Raw genomic sequence first — 12083 nt, 5'->3', positions numbered from 1 at the left:
CTGGACAGGAAACAGTGTTTGCAAACAGTTTGCAAACATTGTTTCCAAACTTTGTTTGCAAACAATGTTTCTGACTAGTGTGGACAGACCTTTACGAACCAAGAGAAACTATTCTTACTGAAGACTTTCCCCGTCTTGAGTAATTTTAAAAATATATGTAGTTTGAATCGGAATTTGAATTTGAAAAACATGAAAGACCCTCAGGCGTTCTTTCGTTATGAAATGTGAGGACAAGATCGAGAAGAGCGGGATGAAGCGCCTCATGCAGAGCGATTGTAGAGATTGTAGAGAGCCTCGCTAACTGCCTAACGTAAATATACTCCAATGATCCGAGATCCCAAAAGCTGTGAGACCAGTAAGCTGACGTCATAAAGAACATGAATCATACCTGAGATCTGCGTCAATCAACCAATTACAAAGACCTCAATGAAGTGCCTCACTGGTGAACTAGAGTAGAGATAACGAACGCCAGCGGAGGTTCCCGAGCTGTTTTGGCACATGTCAAAATGTCATCCCTCACCAACCACCGCCCCCCACCCCACCCCTTTCCAAAATTGTCTGCCTCAAAAGTTACATTCCCAATAATATGCAACAAAATACTAACAAAAACACACAAGCCAGCGGAAAACAAACCCAGCGTGACCTCTCAGTACTGCGGACCGATGCACACTGCTCATTGCGTGACCCTAGAGCCAGTTTGAGCCTGTCAATCTGTGGTCACAATTCCCCCTGGTTAAGAACCATTGCATCGACAACAAGCTTTGCAGCGGGAATTTCGAGACGTCATGTCACAAGTGAGAATGAGAACGCGTCAGAACCCACTGGCATCTTGTGCCGTTGGATGAGATGCCTCTGGCACACATCCATCCACTGCTCATTGGATGCTGATATGTGGATGGGTGCTGAGAGCTATGGGTGATTAGAGCGCCGCAAATAGCTCAATCTCGCTTTTCGGCCTCGAATGTCAACTCGATGAGGAGAAGCTTCCGTTGCGAAAGAGCAAAACAAGGCCTCAATTAGATCAATTTACGAGCGACCTCATATTTCAATAGCTGACATGATGACTGTTAACCACACTTCCGCAGTTATCTGCTGCAATCAGTTTATCTCGGGTAGTATGGCTCATGAATGGTAGGCGTAGAATTCTCTCTCTCTCTCTCTCTCTCTCTCTCTCTCTCTCTCATACACACACATAAATATGCACACACAAATACTGTAGGTATAAATTCCCAAGGCGACACTTACTGCAAACGTACCACGGCGCATGCGTAAGCTTATTGGTGAGAGATGACACGGAATTTGCTACTTGCTATTGCCATTTAAGATCCACACGAAGATAGTGAATAGGCATGAATGATTTATGTGACTGGCTACAGAGCACTTCCCGTTTCTTCCAGTTTGCGAATAGCAGAGGAGCGTCTCATCTGTCAATTGCATATGAGACAAGGGTAAAATTCTCACTGATTCCCCTGCCTGGTTTCAGCATGTGGTCCGTTCCACTGTCAGTGTAAAATACGCTCTTTGCTCTTAAGTTTCTTTTTTTTTTAAGACCCTGGGTAGAACCCGCCTAAATCTAATGACCTGATTTTTTGAATGGAAGAGTGACCTTAACAAGGTGCTTTTTAACAAGTATAACGAAAACAAGAGAATATGCTACTGGTATCTTATATGCAGAAAAATATCAACGCTTATGACCTATTCTGAAATAGGAATAATGTTACATAAGTTTAAAGAGAGGGGCGTGTGTGTGTGTGTGTAGACGTGATCAGTCAAGTTGAAAAAGCCAGTTATCCATTGGTATTTCGAGCTTTCTTTTGAAATTCAGGCTTAGATAAACTATATGGAAGAAGAGAACTCTTTGTCAACTGACGATTTTATGTAAACAAGATGCACTTAAGGAGAGAAAGTGTGATACCTGCATCTAAGGTCCTCTCATAAACAGCACTTTATTTAGCGTGTTTGTGATATTGAAAAAAATTCCCGTTAAATTACTTTGAAGTTTTGAAAATAATCGCTTTCAAGAATCGTAGCGAGTATGAATATTCAACGCGTCAATGTCATTCCCTTTAGGATGAAGAAAGAAGTACGCGAATTCATCGCTTATAAGGAGTGATATTTCAGACTACTGATATAAGTTTGTTTGTATGGTGTTTTTACGTTGCATGGAACCAGTGGTTATTCAGCCACGGGACTAACCGCTTTACGTGACTTCCGAACCACGTCGAGAGTGAGCTTCTATCACCAGAAATACACTTCTCTCACAACTTAATGGAATGCCCGAGAATCGAACTCGCAGCCACCGAGGTGGCAGGTCAAGACCATGCCGATCACGCTACTGAGGCCCTGCTACTGATATAAGGTGAAATGTCTATCATCAGTACTACAAAAACGCGTCTTACAAACGCCAACCGCGGTAGTCCCCGTTAGTGTACCTCATGCGGTGCACTGTAGGCATTACTTAAGGTTCTTTGCAGCGTGCCTTCGGCCCGTAGCTGCAACCCCTTTTGCTCATTTTACTGCACCTCCATTCATATTCTTTCACTTCCATCTTACTTTCCACCCTCTCTTAGCAATTAATTCATGTGCAACTGCGAGATTTTCCTCCTGTTACACCTTTCAAACCTTTTACTGTCAATATCCGTTTCAGCGCTGAATGACTTCATAGGTCCCAGTGCTTGGCCTTTGCCTTGAACTCTATATTCACTTCAATTCGATAAGTCTTACAAACGCCAAGGCCAGCATCATCTCCAGCTTAACTGTTAAGATGGTGCTTTTAGGAATTCCTATCTCCCCCCCAGTGCCACCAGGGTCCTTTTCCTTTCATTGGACTCGTTGGAGAGAATATTACCGAAAGCTCTAGAGTCCCAGGGGAACTGTTGGAGAGCTTTTGAGGTCCTTCTTTCATCCGTACAATTTGATCACTTCGCTTCAAAGGGTGTGAATTTCATCCATTAAAGTCAAAAGAAACCATTAACACATCAGCACCGTCAAATTAGGTGATAATCTGATCCCGCATTTTGTTTTGTCCTCTCTCTCTCTACACACTACTCGATTATTAAGGTAATTAATTTATCAAGGTAGTTCTATAACTCAGTTGGGACGAAGGGGAAAAAGTGTACGAAGTTTACATAAATACGTCACCAGAAAGTTTATGAGGAAAATAGGGCGATGAAACGAGGTGGGTGATGACAAAAGACAGGTTTTTGTTGAGAGCAATTAAGTTTTTTTTTTTTTTACGATGAAGAAAACTCTGATGAGCATGTGACGCATAAATACCTACACACACACACACACACACACACACACACGCACACGACAAATATATACAGGATCCACACATACATACATAACTTCCAGAACAGCTCCAGTATATTGCATACGATCGACAATGTAAATTTTGGTTACAGATAATTTAAGGTCTTTATGCCACCTTGGTGCTCTATGTATATATATGTATGTATGTGTATATAAATGTGTGTATGTCTGTATAGCAGTCCCTCAACTTATCAGACTCCGTTTCGTATCCCCAATATCATTACAACAGATTTTGCCAGGCTACCTTTTTAAAAGGGATACATTTTGCATATATCTCTTGAGCAGAGAGTTGTGTTAGGTGCAGGTTAGCTTAGGAGTGAAATATAAACTGCTGTTAGTTGTGAGATGTCTTGAATGTTCAGCAGCAGGTAGTTTCTTCTAATTTTGGGGAAGACAGTTCTATAATAGCTTTTCGAATCAATGTTCAAAGATCTTTCTCCTGTCTTTGATCGACTAGGCATAGCTTCTTTTAAGGCTGAGCTGATGAATCATAATGAATATGAAAAGCTAAGGAAACTTGATTTCACACATTGCTTCTTACTCTAAATGCTCAGTATCACATGGCCTGTGTTGTCTAGAAATAAGCTTACTAAAGCACTCCTATAGGCAGGAAGTAAGAACTTACGAATTAGCGTGTGTTACTTTTTTGTTATCAAAACATCTACGAATAGGGGACAACGGTTTCCATCTTTTCCTATGAATATTGACTCTAAGAATTCTACATTGTCCAATAACATGAAAACTTACCTCTAGCAGAAAACCAGTTTTACGCCGTCTATAATAATTCTGGGGAGAGGTGAAAATTCAAAATCTACGATATGTAGATTTGCTAATACAGAAGTAAATTATGGACAATCCCATAGCTGCACTGAAAGTTTGCTCATATAAATAGCTACCAAAAAGAAAAAAAAAAAAAAACTCCCCAATGGTTTTATCTATTCACAAATCTTTCCCACCGAGATGGGAATAATTATCGATTGCTCTTGTCCTTTGGTTGTTATGAAATCCGAAATCTGGACTATGGTAAGTTGGTGAACAAGGAAACTACAGGAGAGGTGAACATGGAGTTGAAAACTGGTTCTGATTCTCCTGAGTAATCAGTGAATTTGGAAGTGTTCAATATGCTTGCGATAACATGGCTGCATACTGGTCTAATATTTTAATAAGAAAACAAGCAAGAATTCTTGTGGGTGGGGGTGGATTTTAAGAAAGCCATAACTAAACATAGAAGAAATGCTCGTTTGTGTCTCTTAGGCAAAGCATGTTTGGTATGGCACACAGGGAATTTAGAAAGCAGCCAGGTATCAACTTCAAAATGATAATTTTTTAGTGCCTTTTAATTCTACTCTAATGCAAATAAGGTATAAAAAAACTCCCACTAGTAGTTACTACTGCAAGCTAAAAGTGGGGCATTTATTCCTTAGCCTACTTAAGCAAGCCACGAGAAGATCCAGCACTCACTCCACTGAGCCCAGCAGACGTCGTGAAACTGCGCTTTTATCTCTATAATTAATAAAGTTATATCTAGAGCTAAAAAAATTAATAGAACGGTATTATCTTACAGCAGCGGTTAGGTGCAGTTCAGTGGTATCTCTTACAGATCGCTAAGTCTGTGCAAGCATAACCTTTAGTTACAGCATGATGAAAACATAGAGAGAGAGAGAGAGAGAGAGAGAGAGAGAGAGAGAGAGAGAGAGAGATTAGCATCAAAACAAACATTTTCAGAAAATGTCGTATCTCTGAACACCAGTCAGTCGTCGTGCGGACGGAAGATATACGACTTCTTTTGATGGCTTCATCATATTTTATAGAGTAATAAAATCCCCAGAAACCCAGAGAGCCACGGATGAACATCAGCAGATAACAAGTAAACTCATTAATTTCGGGAACAAGTCTTCTGGCAAATTGTTGGAATGATTTACTGATAACGAAAGCAAAAGGTCCTACCCTTCCATTTATCAGCGAAAGTCTAGAGATGTGTCAACTCATGGGCCCAAAATTTGCACTGGATTTCAATAAAAAGAGCGCTTGTTAGCATAATCATTCCATTTCAGTAAGAATTTGAATCCAAGAAAATTTAATAAATAACGTACAGTCAGAAGAAATAATTCTAAGAAAGGGAGCAATAACTATTGTTCGATATACCACGGGTTCTCTACAGCAGGAGATAGTTGTTGGAGGACGCGCCTCAACCTTACACAAAGGCATATTAGGCAATATCCTTTAAAAACTCATTATCTCAATAACATGCTTCTTGGAATCATGGAGTCAGGAAGGAAAAGAGCAGAGGCTGGCGCACAAATTAATTGCATAAGAGATAGCTCTTCCGCAAGATAGTTAATAATAATAATAATAATAATAATAATAATAATAATAATAATAATAATAATAATAATAATAATAATAAGAGAATAAGAAATTAATGAACTTATTCTTGTGTGTAATAGAGAAGGGCTATGGTTCGTTCATCATCTTCCCCTAAAGACTTGCTGTCGTTCAGCCGAGACTAGCATATCTTACACTAATAAAGATAATAGTACTAACAATTACATACTATAAATGATACTGGCAATCAAACAAAAGCAGTTCTCTTTCACGCTGGATGGAATGTGACGTGTCACACAGTTCATTTTCAAAAGAAAAAAAATTATATATATGTACATATATAAAAATTGCATATATATAGATATTTTATACAGCATATATGTGTGTGTGTTGTGTGTGTATATATATATACGTATATATAGTATACATATAAACATACATGTATGTATATATGTATATATCATATATATTATATATACATATGTATATTATATATATACACATATATATATATATATATATTATATATATATATATATGTCTTCTGTACATACAAACTTTTTATAAGAATCGGGAGAAAGATTATTTTGTTTGCCAATATTTTACCTAAGTAAACGCATGTAATCTCCCTTTGCATGCATTTAAATACAAAATTGGAGAGGGAGAGAGAGAGAGAGAGAGAGAGAGAGAGAGAGAGAGAGAGAGAGAGAGAGAATACTTGTCTTTTTTCCCACATGAAAGCTTCAGCCAAGGTCATCACAAACAACATCACCTAAGGGCGAAGTGAGATACAATTATCACATCATTCTCTCTCTCTCTCTCTCTCTCTCTCTCTCTCTCTCTCTCTCTCTCTCTGCGCGTGTGCAAGCCTGTGTGCGTGTGTGTGCGTGACTGTCTGACTGATGATATGACACCACGTTACACAGGCTCTTTTATCTTTGTTCTTCAGCTGTTTCTGTATCCGGGAGTGTATTAAAGAACAGTGGCTCAAAAAGAAAAATCTTTTATTTTACCCATTTTTCTTATGAGGGAAGATTGGACACCTCACGGTTCATGAAAACCATCCCAGCATTCCCATTAGCTTCTAGATATGAATTTCTGATACCTAATGTTTATTGTGATAAACATCGTATTTGATATCTTTTTTTTTATCATTCACTGCATATTGAACCATTAGGGTAAATACCACGAACGTTTTACATGGCACTTAATAAATTTGTACCGAGATCTTATAAGCAATGTAGTATGCGTTTCTGGTAGTTAATACGAGGTTTCCAAACATTCTATGGTTATAACATCTTTTAAAGATTTACATTATTGCACGGTCCAAAAAAAATTTTCCAACTCTCTCTCTCTCTCTCTTTGTACAGGAACGTATGCGTTCTGTTGCATTAAGAAAAAAGGAATCTATTAAAAAAGGCGTCTAAAATACCAAAGAAAGTCATGAAGATCAACAGTTACACTGACGAAGTCCCTGTTACAACTTGCCCGGAGCGAAAGTGATCAGCAATTCCAGATGATTCTGCCAGCAAACTTGTTTGATATCAAGCAAGCAAGCAAGCAAGGGAGTCGAGCAGAGGTTGAGTCTTCCTCCTGGCAACGTCCTTGCATTTGGCACAAAATCTGTCAACAGTGTGACAGATTGTAGTGAGGAACCTTGCATCCGCGCACACTAATTTTGTTGAAATTTCATCTAAGCCAAACAACGAAATTAGAGATCAAGTATTTATTCTATCCCGGACACAAAAGCATGAAAGGACTTCGTACCCGCTAGTATATATGAGATATTTAATTACTCATGCAGTGTGTAAGCTTGCAAACGAAGCTGGAAAAAAATAGAAGTTTTCGTTCAAGCGTCCTGACGGAAAAAGAAAGATGACAACTGGCGTTGCCGAGAGATATTCCTTTTGACCTGGGCTTCGTCAAGACGATTCACTTTCTTGGACATTTACCAAAGCAGCGGTTTTCAAATCTATCATGGCGAGACAGGAGAGGTTGCCAATGATGAAAGAGACGTCTCGGCTTTTAGAAAAAAAAAAGAAAAAAAAAGCCAGGTTACATAACTTCAGAGAGTGGTGAAGAATGCAGAGAGTTCGACGTTTTGAAAGTGAATGGTGTGAAAGACTGACCACACCAACTAGCTCTCGAGAAACTTATGTCTAACGAGGACTAGCGAATAAAAGAGGCAGACGTTCAAGAAGTACTTTTGAACGCAGTCCCCAAAGTAATATCTGTAAAATTAAGAGAAGGCGGTAACCGACCAACAGAGCTGAAGTGATACCTAGTTGAAGAAGAGTCTGATCGAGGCATGTTCACCCAATCCAAAAGGAAAGAATATGGTAGCAGAATCTTTACAACGGTTTTCTAAACTTGGCCATCGTATTCACTAACCTTACATGGCAAAGTTATATTTTTCTTCTTCTTCTTCTCAACTTAATCCCTAGTCAGGGCCGCTGTTTTTAATGAGCCTTTTCCACGTGTTCCTATCTTGCCAAAGATTTGTAACACTCATTGAACAATCATTGCATAACTTGTTTTGGCAGATGTTTTACAGACGGATGTCCTTCCTGACTCCAATTCTCCCTGTACGGGACTGGGAAAAATAAAAAGTTCAGTCATTGCCATGGAAAAGTGACATTCCTTCATCTAATCCACCTATCTTTTATGAATTATTTACAAGCCTATTCGCCCACACGCACACACCACGTGCCTGAAGAGACTGATGATTTTACCTGAAAGGGGCCAGAAAGCTGTAGTATTGTAGGATTTTGATCATGAAAAGAAGAGAGACCACAGAAGGACTGATAGGTGAAGAAAAGTGTGAGTTAAACAGAACAGGGAGTGTGCATATCAAGAGTTTGCTATGAAACGGTTTTGCGAGGAGTTTAAAAGCAAATTGAGAATCGAGAAAATCTGTATGTGGACACTGGACAAGCTTATAAACTGAATTGCTAAATAAGAAACGCGGAGGGTGTCGACGAGGTATGTTACAGACAAATGGTAATGAGTAGAGACGAAAAATGTATTAAAAGTAGGCCTAAGATGATGGTGTGTTTTCTCGCTGTGGTGTGTGTGTGTGTGTGTGTGTGTGTAGTTACGGTAATATTAAAGTCTGCATTATTTCTAACATCTTGGACAACACCTTTCGGTGGAAAAAGCGACCCTACCTCTAGGTTGGGTTTTGAAATACAGGATAAGAATAGAAAAGCAAAAAGTGCAGTACGCCATACCAGAATTTCATGATGATTTGATCTGGAACAAGAAAGTTCTTGAAGTGAATCACTGGTCGTAGTAAGTAGCTTAATTAGGGGACCTGCAAAAGGTTCACCCCTGAAGATCACAAATAGCTGGTGACAACGCACAGAAACTTCCAAAGGAAATCAAACAAGTTCTACATGCAAAAGATAGCAGCACTAATGCCAGACATTGGCCCGACGTGTGGATAATACCAAAACACAGCCTATTCTGATAATTAATTCCTGGTTATAACCGACTGTTGATTTGTTCTAAAAGCTCAGTCAAAAACGGCGGTGCTACTTTGGCTTGTTATCTATACTTCACCTACTACGAGGTGCTACTAGAAGCACGGTCTAGTGACTAGAAGTAGACTTTGGACGGAAGTTCCTTGGGACACCGTGTTTAGTACTAGCCCCTCGGGAATCAAAGTATTATAAACAACCTTTTCTATATTGTGTCGTCGACAAATTATATTAGTAAACGATATCTTTGTGCGACCTTCTACTTCACATTTACCATACGGTCATGAGTGCTATATTATAGCACCTGGGTGTAGGTGATGCCTTGATAAAAAGCGAAAGCAGCAAAAAACTTCTTTTGCGGAAGAAGTCCCGTCTCCTTTAGATGCTTTTACACCATTGACTTTTGAATCATAAGCTCAAATTCATTTCTTCCGCGATTTAAAAGGTTGTATGCGTGCATAAACGAACTCATCAACATAGGATAAAGAATAAGACCTCCAAAAAATAAATACTGCCAAAAATAGACGATCTTTCAGTTCCAGAGAAAGAAAAATAAAAGGTAATAAATTTCATATGATCTTGAATAAGTGGATTTCCTCCATTTGCACATGAAAAATAAAAACCACCCACACCAAAATCTTTCGTCAGTCCTGCTTCGACATTTACTCAAAAGATAAATTAAATCAATATTTCGAAAAATAGTAGTAACAGGCTATGGTGTCGAGAACATCCAAGATAATAAAGGATCTATGAATGGGCAGGATTTAATGTTTATAAAAATGAATCATTAACATCTAATCAATATTCTTTTAGGCATACTCGTCTTTATTCAATATGAACGTCCGGTAATCTAAAGGACTGAGCACCCCATCCCGTCTCTATGGCAGACAAAAACGAAATCAAGATGTTTGATAATGCTCAATTTCCAGCGTTCTCCTTAAAATCTGAGCCACATCTGACTAACAGCAATGCAAGCAATTCTTGACTTTTCAAATAATTATGTAACAGAAACATAAAAAGTGTAAAGGATGCTTATGTTGAGTAATGCAAGCACTTCAGCTCATGTTTTCCTCATATCAGCAGCCCACACACCGTCACGTGCATATTAACTGTATAATTACATAATTACACAAGGAATCGTACATAGATTTTCTAAATACACACACACACACACACACACACATATATATATATATATATATATATATATATATATATATTTATATATATGTGTGTGTGTGTTTTGTGTGTGTGTGTGTATGTGTATGGCCGCGCTCGACTGTATGAATATTTTATTGACATGAAATTACGGTGATCACTATCCCCTTCGCTTATCATTATAAATCGCAAATTGCATCCTTTTACTTCACTGTTAGATCTGGGAACCTTCTAAACATTTGAAAGACGGAAATGACAAACCTGTTCGCGTTTGTGTTTATAACCATATGGTTTGAGTGTTATCACTAATCTAACAGGAACGTTTCAACAGTATAAACAACAGCAGGTGACTTCTCGCGTTATAAACTTCGATATCAATAGAAATTGGAATTTGGTCCCGTCTGCATTCCTTCCAACTGTCCACAAGTTATTCTTTGAAATGCTGAAAGCGTCCTGCTTTCCTTAACAACTCCTGTCGTGGCCCTGGTCTCAGAATTAGAGCAAAGTACGACAATGTATTTATTATTTTCAAATAAGCATTCTAGTGATATATGGCAAATTTTCCTTTTATGTTCTGAATGACACTTGTTCTTCGTCCGTTGTTCAGGTCAACACTCTTTGTAAATCCACAGGCATGTGAAACACTCGTATGAACAATCAATGTGAACACTGAACACTGAACACTGCAAAAGGTACACAGTGAGAGATGCTGCCACACTCCCTCTGCGGTGGCTGGTGGTCGAATGACCTGCCCTCCGAGGTTCAGTTGAGTCCGCTCTGTGGCCCACACATACCCGAGACTCAAGAATGATATGCCACCACCTAGACGGAGTCTCGAATCATTTTGTTGCCCGCGAAGCCACGGTTTCCCGCGTTTCTAGAATCCCCCGTTACCTCGTAACTTCTCTAACATGAAAAACTGGTTAGACAAAAGTTGCAAGTTCGTCCCTTTACATTGGGTGCCCTCTTTTCTTAACACCTTAAGAAAATACTGCTACTAACATGAGTCAAATTAGCAGCGAGTTAAATGAAGCTAATTATTCCGACAGACTCTTGTAAGCTAACAGTTTCCACCTATGTGAAGCGATGGTCACTGAAACGGTCACTGAAGCACCTCAAGAAGACGACTGTATAAATCTTGTGGAGTTTTTCAGAGGTAGATGGAGGGTATAACTTCGCTGTCAATACTTCGCGTGCCTAAGTAAAGATATCTAACGCAGTCCTGAACATTTTTCACGTTTGCACGAAAGGTGTTTCAAAACCACGCAGGCCTCTTATCTGCTTGAACGCCTTTGGGCAAGGATCCATGCTGGCATAAGGCCTGCTTAATCAAAATCAAACACCACCGCGTAAGAGGAGAAAAACTCCTTTCAGCTGTGAAATATTGTGTTTTGAAATTAAGGAATTTGGCTCAAAGTTCCTTTCTAACATAAATTTTGTGCTAACGATAGTCTTCCAGTTTTTTCTCTGCTAGTTTTCAACGGATCAGAGTGTAATTCTGTTTAATTTCTATCCTCTACTAAGAAGCCAAGCAGAAATAGTCTTCCCATAATAAAAGATCTATGAATGAGCAGGATTTAAGTTTGTAGAAATGAATCAATATTCTTTTAGGCATATACATTATTATTATTCAACAGATTTTTTCAGACACAATAAACTCTCCTGAATAAAATTACCTAATTTATTGGTAATCACGCCCTTCTGTGGAACTAGTTGCACGTTACAATGGTTGTATTGTGTTATATTCTGTAACAATGAAATGGTTTGTCAATAAAACCTTGACTGTATTAACAGGCACTATCCGCC

At 38.8% G+C, this 12083-nt stretch overlaps 1 protein-coding gene across 7 annotated transcripts in view; it reads right to left on the bottom strand.

Moving 5' to 3' along the window:
* The window catches only part of LOC135218373 (calcium-activated chloride channel regulator 1-like), a 376124-nt gene extending 365032 nt beyond the window's left edge, over positions 1-11092 (bottom strand). Inside the window, exon 1 of one of the 7 annotated variants that reach the window (XM_064254638.1) lies at positions 11072-11092. The gene's annotated coding sequence lies outside the window, so the exon portion shown is untranslated. The other 6 variants (XM_064254632.1, XM_064254634.1, XM_064254637.1 and 3 more) reach the window with 6 other exon arrangements.
* Positions 11093-12083: the final 991 nt, after the last annotated feature.

This window comes from Macrobrachium nipponense, chromosome 9 (genome assembly GCF_015104395.2).
Source record: "Macrobrachium nipponense isolate FS-2020 chromosome 9, ASM1510439v2, whole genome shotgun sequence".
In the NCBI taxonomy this organism is placed as follows: Eukaryota; Metazoa; Arthropoda; class Malacostraca; order Decapoda; family Palaemonidae; genus Macrobrachium; species Macrobrachium nipponense.
This window is presented reverse-complemented; position numbering and strand designations above follow the sequence as displayed.